The sequence below is a fragment of the Loxodonta africana genome, chromosome 14, assembly GCF_030014295.1.
Source record: "Loxodonta africana isolate mLoxAfr1 chromosome 14, mLoxAfr1.hap2, whole genome shotgun sequence".
Lineage (NCBI taxonomy): Eukaryota > Metazoa > Chordata > Mammalia > Proboscidea > Elephantidae > Loxodonta > Loxodonta africana.
The window spans coordinates 87985783-87998417 of record NC_087355.1 but is presented as its reverse complement, the minus strand read 5'-3'; the positions used below and the strand labels follow the sequence as shown (position 1 = coordinate 87998417).

At 49.6% G+C, this 12635-nt stretch overlaps 1 protein-coding gene and 1 pseudogene across 5 annotated transcripts in view; one reads left to right on the top strand and one right to left on the bottom strand.

The window, feature by feature from the left end:
• The window catches only part of TRAPPC9 (trafficking protein particle complex subunit 9), a 635977-nt gene that overhangs the window by 361398 nt on the left and 261944 nt on the right, over positions 1 to 12635 (top strand). The window lies entirely within an intron of this gene.
• Positions 11742 to 12463, bottom strand: LOC135227677 (glyceraldehyde-3-phosphate dehydrogenase-like; annotated as a pseudogene).

Below are 12635 nucleotides of genomic sequence, written 5' to 3'. Positions count from 1 at the left end.
CCATGTCACTGTGGGATGAACAGGCCCCCTTCTGTCATCCTCTGAACCAGTGTCCCATTTGAGCTTGGGGCCAGTGCTCCCAAGCGGGGAGAAGGACACCTGCATGCTGCCCTTTTAAGGTGCGCACCTGGGGCGGGGGAGGGTGTTAACGCACACCCAAGCCACAGGGGAGACAGTCAGGTATTCAGGCCTCTGTCCCCACATCCTAGTCCTTGCACTGCCCTGAGACCTGTGCAGACCTTCCATCTGCTTCACAATTCTCTCCTGCCTCCTTTAGGGGCCTTAGAACGTGCTAGAAGAGCTTTCTTTCTAAGGGCTATGCAGGCAGAGAGGCCCAGGGTTGAAATCCAGGCTTCAATGATGATGGATGTGTGGCCTCAGGAAGAGTACTTAGCAGGGGTAACTGTGGGACAGCCCTGGTGGCACAGTGGTTAAGAGCTACGGCGAGCTACAGCTGCTTACCAAAAGGTCGTCAATTTGAATCCACCAGGCCCTCCTTGGAGACGCTATGGGGCAGTTCTGCTCTGTCCTATAGGGTCGCTATAAGTTGGAATTGACTTGACAGCAGCAGTGGGTTTAACTGTGATGACAAAGCCAGCCTTCAGAGCTCCATAGTTAGAGATAATGTGGGCACATGGTAACTACTCTGGCTAAGGCAGCTGTTAGGACAGATACCCTCTCATCTACTGGTCCTCTTAACCTTGATCCATTACTCATTAGCTGTGTGATCCTGACCTGCTATGCCTCAGTTTCCTCATCTGTAAAGTGGGAATAACGAATATAGCTATCCCACAGGATTGTGGGTAGGATTAAATGCACTAGTACTGGAAGTATACTCAGCACACTGGCTGTTAGTGAGTGCCCAGTAGATGTTAGCTGCTGTGGCAGCTGTTCCTTGCTCACCATTAATTTTTTTTTTAATTTTTAACTTAGTATTTTGAAAAAATTTCAGATTTACAAAAAAGTTGCAAAATTAATTAAAAGAATTTTTTGTATTCCGTTCACCTAGCTTCCCTAAATGTTAACATCTTCCATAACTGCAGTTAAATTATTAAAATCAGGAAATTCACATCAGTGTAAGTTTTGGGTTTTGTAATACTGTTCGCTAGTCTGTAGACCTGATTCCAGTTTGCCAGTGGTTTTACTGGTGTTTGTTCTCTGGGTCAGCATCACCTGTTGCATTTCGCTCTCACGTCTCCAGCCTCCTTTAATCTAGGACCATCCCTCGACCTTTCTTTGTCTTTTGTGTTCCTGACACCTTTGAAGATTGCTGGCCACTGTTTTTAGGATGCCCTCAGCTTGGGTGTGTCTGATGTCTCCTTGTGAGGAAGCTACGCTGTTTTTAGGATGCCCTCAGTTTAAAAAAAAAAAAATTTTTTTTTTTTTTTCAGTTTGGGTGTGTCTGACGCCTCCTGGTGAGGAAGCGCAGGCTGTGCATTTTTGGCAGGTGGTGCTCAGCAGCGATGTGTTACCCTTCTCATTGCTGCTCACCGTGCCACTGTGTCCCATCCTGGGGATGCTGACGTGGATCACCTGCTGAAGGCGGCCAGGCTGCTCCACTGCAAAGCTACTATTTTCGCTTTTGTAATTAGCAGGTATCTTGTGGGAGGTACTTGGAGGCTTTATAAATACCCTGTTTCTCATCATACTCTCACTCACTGCTTTGAGCATTCAGTGGTGAGTCTTACCTCCGGCAGTTATTACTGTAGTGTTTGCCAGCTGTTGAGTTCTCTCTTCCCGTCATTCACTGATGGGACCTCCACCGTGAGAAAGAGCTGCTCCCACTCCGCCATTTACTTATTTATGTCACCAGCGAGTCTTGGATGTTTGTTTTATTCTAAGGGCTATAATCCATCATTATCATTATTTATTCTGTTGCTCAGATTACCCCAGACTTCACCATTGGACTTGGCTCACTTGTCAAGAGAAGATGTCCTATGCTTCCTTCCTCTAAGAGAGGACTGTCTTTTCCTGGTAAAATACTGTGTGCCAGATAATTTTGCATATTTGTTATTTATCTTGGTGACTTTGAATTAGCATTTTCAAACTTTTGAGCTGGAAGACAAAAATTTTCACTCTTCTTTGCCCAGCCCTAGGTGCCCTGCACCACTTTGCCCTAACCCTAAACTCTGCTCTGGACCTCACTGGCCCTGGCTGCCTTCAGCCTTCTTTAAGTATTTGTGGAGTCCCTGGGTGGTCCACATGGTTAATGTACTTAGCAGCTATGCAAATGGTTGTAGGTTCGAGTCCAACAGAGGTGCCTTGGAAGAAAGTCTGGTGATCACTTCAGAGAGCACAGTTCTTCTCCGACCCCTGAGCTGGAGCCGACTCCACGGCAGCTGGTGTGGCTGAGTGCTTGTGCTGTCACCTCAGGGGCCGAAGGAGGGCATCGGGGGGGCACTGCTGCTGCTTCTCCCTCTTCACTTTCTGGTTCTGTGAGAAGAAATATGGCCGATGCATTTGGGTTGGAAGCCCACTACCCTCATGCTGTGATCTTATGTGAGAATTAGGTGAATTTATTTACTAAAGATGAGTTTCAAGGTGAGCACCTCTTGTTAGTTCTTCTCTGCATGCGCTTATCCAAAAGAATGTCAGCACTACGGTGAGAAGCCCCATCTCAGGTGGGGAAGCAGCCGTCCTAATTAAGCATCTTTAAATAATTACAAATGTGCTTTATAGGCCACTGAACATAAACCTCTGGAGAAGTGAACTTCCCCTTTCCAAGAATTTGCTGTTTTATGTTCTTAAAGACAAGAAAATGTGACCCCATTGCACAGTGTGGTGCAGTGGGCTGGGAGGCAGCTGGCCCCTCACTCACAGCTGAAGCAGAGCATATTAAGTGGTGCCTGTGTGTGCACACCCCAGCGTCAACTCCTCCCCTGCATTAGGGAGCTTCAGGCTGGTCTGGGTTGGGAGAGGGACCAAGCAGACGCTTGCTGGAAGAAGAAAACACACATTTATAGCCTTTAATGAAAGGCAGTGGCGATTCAGTGGTAGAATTTTGCCTTCTGTGTTTGAGACCCGTGTTCAATTCCCAGCCAGTGCACTTCGTGTGCAGCCACCACCTGTCTGTCAGTGGAGGCTTGGGTGTGGCTGTGAAGCTGAACAGGTTTCAGTGGAGTTTCCACACTAAGGCAGACTAGGAAGAAAAGCCTGGCAATCTACTTCCGAAAATCAGCAAGTGAAAACTCTATGGATCACACCTGCCTGATCCTGTTGTGCGTGGGGTCATCGTGAGTCAGGGGTTTATTCCACAGCAGCTAACAACAAGAACCTTTAATGACTTCTGAATTTTAAGAAGGGGAGTTCAGAAATAACTCTTGTGAAAAATGGTGGACTGACAGGGCAGGGCTTCAGAAACACCTTGGGGTTTTGGATTCCACTCCTTGAGCAGGCCTTTCTGTCCAATCGTGGTAGGCCCCATGTGATCACATAACTGGGTTTGCTCTGTGACTCCCCTTTTAAAGGCCACTGCCCCTCCAACACTTCTAATTAGTGTAAGGGAGAGGGGCTGGGCGACAATTAGTGTTCATCTTCCGTGCTGACATCTAGTGGTCCCTGCGACCCATTCCCTTGAGGAAACTGTCTCTACCAGGAGCCTGGCTTTCTTGTTGTCGCCTTGCGTACAGTGGCTGCAAGTCTTGGTGTCTGAAGTTGAGTTTAACAACATTTGAAAATCTAAAAATAGCTGTCACAGCTGGCCTTAATGACTTCCAATCAGTCAATGTGGAGACGTGCTCCAGAACATGGGAGCATTGAGGTGCCCAGAAGGAGGGGGCACACAGATGCCTTCTCCCAGTGTGCTTTGGGCTGTGTGGCCACCTTGTGTCTGTGTCCCCCCAGGGGGGCACATTTCTTCCCTACTCTGGTCATGGTCGTCTCCTCCAGTCTAATGTCTCCTGGAGAGATCCCAGCTTCCCCTTCTCACCCTCCCTGGCTCCCCTCCACACGTAGACATTGTGGAGCCCTGATTGTGCACCAGGTGGAATGTGCTAGAACAGTCCCTGAGGAGACAGTAAGGAGCCGAGAACCCAGATGGTTACAGAAGGGTGTGGTACTTGGCCAGCTCCGCTTGCCTGGGGTGCAGAGGATGGCAGGCCAGGTGACCATCTTGGTGGGCAGAGAGACAGAGGATGGCCGAAAGTGGAGGCTGGGCCTGGGATGGGAGTTGGGATTGGGTGCTTCGCTTAGGCAGGCCAGTTGATCATCTTGGTGGTCTCCCCACAGTGGAGGCCAGCCCTGGGATGGGAGTGGGGATTGGATGCCTTGCTCAGGCAGGCCACTCCAGGACAAAGTGGGAAGAGCGTGAGCCTTGCACTCAGACCCACCTGACCTCTGAAGGGCTGTGCCTTTCACAGGTGTGTGATCCTGGGCACTCGATGTCCTCCTTTGTGGAATGGGCATGTGTCATGAGAATTATGTGAGACGATGTGAGTGCATTGCTCGGTGCAGAGTGGCCTCCCCTCAGAATTTAGTGCCGCCTTCATTCCCTGACAGGAGAGCTTACGCTCCATCGCGCTCCAGTCAGAGTCCCCAGTGGAGAGTTTCGCGCCAGACTCGCCACAGCAGAAATGTTAAAGGAAGCTTCAAATCAATGTTCTGAAGAGAAAAAAAAAAAAAAGGAAGCTCTCTATTATTTTTTATGATTCACAAAACTCTGGAGGAGTCACTCCTGAGCAGAAAGGGGCATGACTGGTGGTGTGGAAACCACGGTTACGGCTGCCCAGGCCCCAGCCAGCTCTGCGTGACCTTAGATCGGATGGCCCAGTTGCTGACTCAGATCCCCAGTGTCCCTCTACACTTGGCCAGTAGGCCCCGTTGACCCCACTTTCTCCTCACGCTTTTGGCTTTTTACACCTGAGTACACTGTCCACGCAGATGCTGTGGAGTCTGTTTCGACTCATGGCGACCCCATGTGTGTTCAGAGTAGAGCTGCTCCACTGGGTGTTCAGGGCTGTGACCTTCCAGAAGCAGATCTCTGGGCCTGTCTTCTGAGGCACCTCTGGATGGGATTTGAACCACGAGCCTTTCACTGCAAATCTCCACGTGCTTCATTCACCAGTGTAAGCAGGCGGCCTTACCGCATAACTTCCACTGTTTGCTCAATGGTGTTGGGCACTGATTTGCAGTGGACTAAGCAGCGAGGTACTCGTACTTGACGTTGGACAAGTTTTCCATTCTGTACAATGGGAATAAAATTAGTTTGAGGGTTGAACGGGAGACCCTCGAAAATGCCTAAGACAGTACTGGCACTGTGTAGACACAAATGCTTAGGAACTCATCTCCAGCCTCAAGTAAACCCAAGAGTGTGAAGTTGGAGAGAGAGTCGGGATGCCATGATGGTTTTCCTCCAGACTGGCCATGAGTTACTTTTGAAGGACTTAGGAGCAAATGGGAAGAATACATAATTAGGAAACAGTCTGCCCGACAGCCACGTTCTTGGTTGTCGGAGCAATGATTTTGTCATCTCTGAAGGAGGCACTGTAGCATTTATTTTCACACTTAATGAGAGGCTTAACTGAGAGCGGCAGGTTTCGTTGCAGGCTATCTTTTCCCATGAGTGGACAATCAGTTTCCTGTGCCTACCAGAGGCCCCTATTAGAAGAACAGGAGCCCAGTCACAACACCAGTAACCTTTAAAAGCTCCACTTCCTCAGGCAAATACAAGGCTAATTTGGAGCTCACCAATTTTTCATTTGGGCCAGAAAGGGAGTATCTTAGATATCTAGTGGAGCTATAACAGATATACCACAAGTGGGTGGCTTTAACATAACAGAAATTTATTTTCTCACAGTTTAGGAGGCTAAATATCTGAATTCAGAGCACTGGCTCTAGGTGAAGGCTTTCTCTCTTTGTTATCTCTGGCGGAATGTCCTTGTGTCTTCAGCTTCTTTCTTGGTTCCTTGGAGATCTCCATGTTGGCTTGGCATCAGTCTTCCTCCATGTTTGCTTGCTAGCTTGCTTGTTTAATCTCTTTTATATCTCAAAAGAGATTGACTCAAGATATACCCACACTAATCCTGTCTCATTAACATAACAAAGGCAACACATTCCCAAATGGTATTATAACCACTGGTTTAGAAGATAGGATTTATAACACATATTTTTGGGGACACGATTCAATCCATAACAGGGAGCATTTGTTTTTTTGAGTCAGATGATATGCCAGAAGTCCTGGGCGCCTTGTGCAGTAGGACAAACTCGGCCAGCAGTCTGGAGCTATGGGTTTTAGTTTTGGTCTTGTCTTTAGTTGGTTGTGTGACCTTGAGGAATTTACTTTGCCTATCTGGTCCTCCTCCATAGAAGCAGCAGTCAAGAAATCAAATGACGTATTGCATTGGGCAAATGTGCTGCCAAAGACCTTTTCAAAGTGTTAAAAAGCAAAGATGTCACTTTGATGACTAAGGTGCACCTGACCCAATCCACCATCTTTTCAATCACCTCATATTCCAGTGAAAGCTGAACAATGGAAAAGGGAGACAGAAGATGAATTGATGCATCCGAACTGTGATGTTGGTGAGGAATATTGAATATACTGTGGTCTGCCAGGAGAGTGAACAAATCAGTCTTAGAAGAAATACAAACAGGATGCTACTTAGAAGTGAGGCTGGCAAGACTTTGACTCACTTACTTTCGACAATTGCTAGAAAAGGACATCGTGGATGGTAAAATCGAGGGCCAGCAAAAATTAGGGAAACCCTCAATGAGGTTGAGTGACATAACAGCCAACAACGATGGGCTCAAGCCAACAATCACGAAGATGGCGCAGGACCAGGCAACATTTGTACTGTTATACATGAAGTCGCCGTGAGTTGGAGCCAACTCCATGGCAGCCAGTAACAAACCTGGGCCTCGGTTTCCATATGTGTAAAATGAGAAAGTCGGGCTGGGTGCTCCGTAAGCCTTTCTAGCTGTTAAATAAAGTGATGAGACCATTCTATAACCAAGAGAAACACTGCCTGTCTTCTGCCTCACACACAGGGAGTGCTTTGCATGCTAGGTGCTAGGGCTGTGTGGCTCAGTGTAAAGAGCCTGGAGCTGGGGTGAGAGAGCCAGCACGTGAATCCTGGGCTCCATATATGAAAGCCCTGCCCCGCCTCTCCCAAGCTGTAGATGCCACCTTTCTGAGCGAGGGTTTGCCCATCTGTCACATGGAGCTCTTAGCATCACATCATCTCAGCTGTAAGGCTGAGATGAGCCCATGGTTGTTACAAAACGCACATGGCAACATCGGTTGTCTCACCTTCCTAGCCTTCCTGTTGAGAGCTGCTCAGAGATGGGGTCCTCAGAGCCTCAAAGCCCATTTTTCCAGAGCTTCTAGTGAGGTGTGTCCTCCAGAGTGAGTGATGCATGGGGTAGGCACCTCCACTTCCTCCCTGAGACAAACCACTGCACACTTTGTATGACAGCTTCTGCCCTTGTAGCAACCTGTGGAGTCAGGGAGGTGGGCCTCATCTGCTAGACCCAGAGGTGGGGTCGGCAAACCAGGTGATACTGCAGAAAAGCTATCTCCAGGGGCACCCTTTTGGTGGCTTCCCACCTAGCTTGCCTGGGTTCTCCTTGAAGGTGCTGCCTGCTTCCATAGCTGCTGTGGTGGCATCGTCTGGGGCTCTGTCAGGGCTTACAGTGTTGGCGGGTGTTCCCTCTCTGGTCAGCATGTGCCCTGGCCCTTGATGGCATCCTTTGCCTCCTGGCTTGACTTCTGTCTTCACTGGGGCTCAGCTAGGACATCCCCCTATCTTTTCCTCCCCTGGCCATCTGGGTAATTACCTCACCAGGGAGCTGGATTCCATCCCCATCCCTGCCTGCACCTTAAGCTGGGATACGAATGGTGGTTGTGTGCCCCCACCGCTGTTGGAGCCCAGTTGGGGTGTGATTCAGCTTTCTGCTAAAGACAAGCTGGGGGGCAGTAGGGGCGCCCAGATTGGGCTGCCCGGCAGACCTCAAATTTCAAGCCTACACCTCACAGCTCTGTGACCCTGGGGAAGTTTCTTCATGTCTCAGAGAGTGAAGGTCTTCGTGTGCAGTGAGAGAAACAGACAGCCTCAGAGCCCTCTAATGTCTCAAGTCCATGCTGGTGCCATCCCAGTGAGCACTGCCGAGCCCGCTGTGACTGTGGCTCTTGCTCTCTGTGGCTTCTCTCCCAGACGGGGTCTGTCAGCTCTTAGCGGGGCACAGCCCATCAGCCTTTCCTCATTTCCTCACATGGCTGGGTCTCGTCATCTCTTTGCTTTACCCCAAGGCAACCGCTTATTTTCTTCTACCTTCTCTGTGTTCATGTCTGGGCACCGGTGACCTGCCTTTGCCCCACAGCAGCCGTGCCCACAGCTCCCCAGACACCAGCCGAGCCTCGAGAGCGACTTGTGACCCCATCACATCTCGAAGCTTATTCTAGCCGAGGCTATTTTTAGCACATGGCTATTTCAGATCTGCCCTGTGCCCCGGAGGTGGGTTTATTGAGCAGCTGGTGTATTTCTGAAAGCTGGTCTCCCTTGAGGAGCATCCGTGTGTGTGTGCGCGCATGCGTGCATACTACATAGTGTGCACACCTGCACGTGTGTGCTCTTGCACGCGTGTATGTCTGTGTGTGCGCGTGTACAGTGTGGGGAGGCTGCAGGGCAGAAGCAGGGAAGGAACACAGCCCAGGCTGCACGCTCCCCGGCGGGGCGTCTGAGGAGCTTTATTTAGCAGCTGCGCCATGTTTCTGCCCGCAGGCTGTGCAGGGAAAGGCTGGGGCCTGGTGGCCTGGTGGACTGGGGAGACCCGCGTCGGGGAGGGCTGGCTGCTCGTGGGACCTGTGGACCTTCCTTCAGGACACCACACAGACTCAGCCAGCCACAGGAGAGCTTGGCTCATCTTGGAAGCTGTTTCTGCGCACCGGAACAACGGAACAACGGTAGTGTGTTGCAGTGTGTCAGGAACCCCCCTCTAGGCTTTTGTACACACATTTTTATTTTGAGGAAAAAAGAATTTTCCCAAACTTTTTACTTGTGGAGTCAAGATCTGAACCCAGGCTCTAGTTTAGTTCCTTAGTGTGAAGGTTCAAATACAAGTGTTTCCAGCCTAGAACAGGGCAGGGGGCGTTGAAGAACGACTCTGAGTCCTTTCTTCATCCCTGGATCGTTTCGGGGGTGTCAAAGGTGGAACGGGGTCACAACGCCTCACAGGCTCTGTGCGTTGGCTGACGTGGACGTGCTGTCCGAGAGCGCCCCGAGAGCCGTTTTCTGGAGGAGAAACATCGGAAAGGCCTTCAGAGGCCGCGGACAGCACCAGCTCCTGCTGGGCCCGCCAGGCCTCCAGCTGGTTTGACGCACCCCCTACAGACTTGGAAGGAAAGCTGGAGGCAGGGAGCACGGCTGTGGTTTCGGCTGAGCCAGCAAGAGAACAGGAGGGAAAAGGATTCTGTGCCTGAAGAGGCCAGGAGAATTCCTCAGCCTGCCCCAGGCAGCCTTTCCAGTCTGTTTCCCCGAGCTGCAGCCACACTGGATCCCCCGCCTTTTCCCGCCAAAGAGGGGCTGTCATCCCATCTTGCAGATGAGGAAACTGAGTCCCAGAAGATTCAACAGCTTTCTCAGGTTTACACAAGCCAAGTGTCTAGACCAGAGCCTGTGTCCTGGAGTTCAGCCCTCCCCACTTCCCAGGAGCTGTTCCCATACAAGGTGGGGACAGCCTAGCGGTCCTGACAGGAGCAGGACAGCTCAGTTCTGTGGGGCCGCCCAGCAAGAGTATGGGTTCTCACCCAGGTGCTCCTTAATGGGGAGGCTGGGCTTGCCATGCCGTGGTGAGCTCCATGACCACATTACCACAGCCCCCAGTGTTATTTAAAAAGAATCCCACAACTCCTTTTCCTTCTGGTGAAAATTTCACCACTTTTGAGAAGCCACGTTGATATATAGAAAGCCAATCCATTAGGATATTGTTGTTGCCGTTATTGTGCGCTGTCGAGTCAATTTGAACTCACAGTGACCCGTGTGACAGAGTAGAGCTGCCCCATAAGGTTTCCTAGGCTATAATCTTCATGAAAAAAGGGGAAGACCCTCAATGAGACGGATTGACACAGGGGCTGCAACAATGGGCTCAAACATAGCAACAATTGTGAGGATGGTGCAGGACCAGGCAGTGTTTGTTCTTTCTTGACAGCACCTAACAACATAACAACAACAACAGTCTTTATGGGAGCAGATCGCCAGGTCTTTCTCCCATAGAGTTGCTGGGTGAGTTCGCACCACCAGCCTTTCGGTTAGCAGCTGAGCGCTTAACCATTGCACCACCAGGACTGCTTTTAACTAAATTGAAATTGTAGTCTTGGTGATGCTGCTTTTATTTTTATTAGTTAAATGGAGTAACATTGACTCAGAACAACTGCTGGTAAAAGGAACAGGTTGAGGCACAGAACTGATCCTGTCTCTTTACTGCCTGTGGTTGCACTGGGTGGTCTCAGTTCACGGAAGGCCCTTTCCCATCCCTGTTAGGATGCAAGGCTCCCGCCAAGTGGCGTGTTAAACTCCAGGCCATTGCCACCTCCTTTAACCCTTGCATCCACTCTGCAGGTGGGTATACCTGCGTCATCTCATTTCACATATGACGAGACTGAAGCTCAGAGAAGTGAGTTGCTTGCCGAGGTCATGAAACAAGTGGATGGTGGGGCTGGGTTTGAACTCTGGTCTTTGGACTCCTAGTCTCCTCCCTTCTTTCTGGGGGGTGGTGGATGCACACAGGTGAGGGCTCGGCTCAAAAGTGAAGCCACATGCCATGGTGGCACTGTGGCTCTCGTTTGAGTGTGAAGTTCTATGCCCTCATTCTCTGTCTTTCTCCGTCTTTTAATACTAGTAATCCCTTGTGATGGCTTACTGACTGCTCACCAATCTTCGCTTACCTCTGGCTTACTTTTTCAGCTGACATAGAATATTGCTCATCTGTAAATTATATTATTTAGCTATTCTTAGTCTTTAGAGTGACTATGTCTTAGGTGTGTATAATTAGAAACGCATATTTAGCACACTAGGGATAATTTTCTCCTTTGCAGCTGTGCATTAAAAAAATAAATTACACCTGCAGGACTAGATTTCCATTTATAATAGGGATTTGTTCTCCCTGAGGCTAGGAAGCCGGAATCCTCTCAAAGCCCTTAATATCATCAGTGCTGGAGGTGTTTCTTTCATTTACTTATTCAGTAAGCATTTGTCGAGCGTCTTCCCTGTCGGGCAGTGTGCCAGGCCGAGTGCCGAGTCCGTGCCGAACATGGGGAGAACCCGTCATGCCTGGGAGGCGCTTTATGGGAGGGGCCAGTTTGTGGCAGCTGGAGAAATGGCAGATGGGAAATTCTCAGTTTGCTGGGAGTAGAGTTGGGTCATGAAATCCCAGTGGCCGAGGGCTTATTTTCCTCTTCTGTTGTGGTTAGGGCTGGGCTTCCAGGGCTTCTGCTCCTTGGAGGCCATATGGACCACGAGGTCCACTATGCAGTTGAACAAAATTCATACCAGGAAGTTAGCCTGACAAAGTAGTCATTGAAGGCAATTGCCAGCCCAGCATCAAAGGCGGAAGACTGGATGCCTCTGTCAGCATTGCAGGAGACCTGGGCCTCCGTGTAGCCCAGGATACCTTCCTAGGAGACTTCAGTACCTGCTTGTTGGGGTGGGGACACAGAAGGCCTCGCCAGTGTGCTTCTCATTCACTTCGATTCCACACCTACAGCATTGGTAGTGCAAGTGGATGCAGAGATGAGGTTCCGAGCAAGGCCATCAGGCCAGTTTGTCAAAGGGGCCATGTGTAGTCTTCTGGGCAGCAGTGTTGATGTGGACTGTGGTCATGAGCCATCCATCTGCCATAAATGTCATGGATAATCTTGACTGGGGGACTCGGGTGGCAAGCAGGTGGTGGATTAGGCATTGCTAATATCCTTGAGGGAGTTTTCATGCTTCCTGTGGTTCTTTCTCATTGTATATATGGGGACATCAGCAGAAGGGGAAGGAGGAGATGGTGACCCCTTTGTTTCTACCCTCCAGGTGAGTCTCACACTTCTCAAAGGTAGTCTGATGGGGTTGGTGGGTCCTTGCTCCTGGAAGATGGAGATAGGATTCTCATTGATCACAAACTTCTTGTTTGCAACCTTGATGGTCTCTTTCGGCTTGCCATGGGGAGAATCATACTGGACCATGAGGACCCTGTAGTTGAGATCATTGAAGGGGTCATTGATGGCCAAGGCATCCACTTATCCAGGGTTGAGAGGAGCCCTGGTGAGGAGGTGCCTAATAAAGCCATATTCATTTCCTCTGACCTTTACCATGAGGCCTTGGTGGTGTGGATTGGCACCACAGCAAAAGGGGCAGCTATCTGTTGATCAGAGTGTTCAGAGGACCTCCGTTCTTAACCTTCCATAGGCACATACATGCTTACATTGTGTCCTGCTTCAAAACATGGAAGGGAAAATTAGGGAAGAAGAAATCAAACACATTCTATGAATAGAGCACAGGTTTTGAATGAAAAAATATCTGGCATTTTAACTGTTGGGAAAGTTTAATAGTTCTGTGCTGAATTTCCCTTACCTGTAAAAAGTGGATAATAATTATGTACTTCATTATTATTATTTTTTAAATCACATAATATAGGAAGCACTCAGTGTACTGGAAAGTCCT